This window comes from Nanorana parkeri, unplaced genomic scaffold (assembly GCF_000935625.1).
Source record: "Nanorana parkeri isolate BGI_ZX_2015 unplaced genomic scaffold, ASM93562v1 scaffold772, whole genome shotgun sequence".
Lineage (NCBI taxonomy): Eukaryota > Metazoa > Chordata > Amphibia > Anura > Dicroglossidae > Nanorana > Nanorana parkeri.
Window position 1 is genome coordinate 154,207 of NW_017307040.1, and position 1,908 is coordinate 156,114.

Below are 1,908 nucleotides of genomic sequence, written 5' to 3' on the forward strand. Positions count from 1 at the left end.
AGAGAGCCTCTAATTAATAAGTGCCCAGGCGACTTGCCCAGTACATTATGGAGTAATTGACGTTTTTAACAGCATGAACGTCAACATAATAAGTGGCTTGTTTTCTGCCATAAGTGGACTTGGAAGGAACGTGCCTATTAGCGGGATGGGCCGATGAGCTGCCCACATAAGATACATGAATGCTGGGCTACTTTTTGGCGTGTTTTTTTTTTTTTGTGAATTGATTATGTTGATTATGTCAAACGCACAGGCATCAGGCTGCAGACTGCGAGAAACATAAGTGGAAGCATCCAATTAACTTAATACATACAATATATAATCACTTATGTGTGCTTTAGGCATTTGCACATAAATTAGCCGGGGCATAAGAATAGGTCACAAATGTTAACCTGGCCACACTGTTAAACCGGCTACAATCCAAACCGTGCCCTATCGGCACCACCAGGCTGTTACAGTACCTCCCAGGTCCGCATCTGTACAGCCCGGGGCATGGCTTGCCCTATCTGCCTGCAGCGAGTCGCATGTTGGCACGAATGTTAGCATATGCTCGTGATGTGTTTTCTTCCCATCTATCCTGTACATGTGCTTCCCATTGTTCTGTCTTGCTTGTTGCTCACCCAGATGGCTTGACCCTTCCCATATCTTCTGCCCTTGTTGCTGACCTTGCTTGTTCCTGATATTCTCACCTGCTGCCTGCCCCGACCTCTGCCTGGACTTTGACTATGCTTGCCTCCCAACAGCCTCAACCTCAGTCTGAATGTCGACCAGCTATAGTGCATTTTAACTTACAAATTATGCAGCGCTGCATAATTTGTAAGTTATTTGTTTTGACCCCACGGTCGATTTTGCTGCAGCCTTCAAACTTAATTGGCACACTAGCACTTATACACTTTTCTAGGTCCAGCGCAGAATCACTTATATCTATAGTGCATTTTACCTGTCTCTACATCGTAGCTGATATGCTCCTGCAATCCCCTTGGTGAGGAAATTCTGAGGGTTGCAACCTGATGACATCTCAAAGCAAAGTGGCTCAGGGGCCACTGGAGTCACCAACCCATCACTCCTTGCGGGGTGCTCTAATTAAAACCAAGGTGTCACTTAGATTCTGTGCATTAGGTGTGCCCATATCTCCTGCCACTGGGCTGGAGGAGAGAATTATGACCATGTGTGGTTAGCCTTGTATGGTTTGTATTCAATCAGAACATTCCCATGTATAAATGCACACCTTTCCCCAATAAACCACATTGAAGAGGACTAACTGTTGAAGTTGTGATAGAAAAAAAAGGCAAGCAGAGGATAAAGGACTGGTCAACGGTATTGCTGGTCTCCCTGCAGCTGATCTTTTCCCATTACTGGCTTACCATGCTTTGTTGTCATTGTGTGAGGGCTTTACCATCTTGGTAGAGGCAGGGCCTTATCAAGAGATGCCCCCTGATGACGGAAAGACCAAGAAACAGCAGGAAAGGTGAGAAAAGAACAGATACACAGAATAAATGAAGCACAAACAGGGAGAACCTTGTATTTCAGGTGTTCACGTACAGCTTCCCCTCCAGGGAGGAGAACAATGAGCAGCACAGTAGTGGCATCACCAAATATCACTCCAAATCTGGTGAGACAAAAATGCCCTAGGTGATCTAACACTGCAGATTACAGCTAGGAGGCTCGATACAGGAGTGCCAATTAAGAGGGAGACACCAGCATCATGCAGTGGGAGATCGAGATGCAGGTATCAACTACCTCGCCCCCCAAAAAAAGCTATCTTCACATTATCCCACACTGACCAAGTGCAAACAATATGGTCTCAGCCAAACTCATCATCAGCAGCATTCATCAAGCAAGTCTTCTGGGATTATCCTACCTGACTCTCAAAAAACAAAGCTAGACAAATTTAAAAGAGAAATCAACCAG

General features: G+C 45.4%; 1 protein-coding gene across 3 annotated transcripts in view; it reads left to right on the top strand.

Annotated features, from left to right (window-relative positions):
- The window catches only part of CACNA1H (calcium voltage-gated channel subunit alpha1 H), a 196,511-nt gene that overhangs the window by 22,228 nt on the left and 172,375 nt on the right, over nt 1-1,908 (top strand). The gene's annotated exons all lie outside the window — the stretch shown is intronic.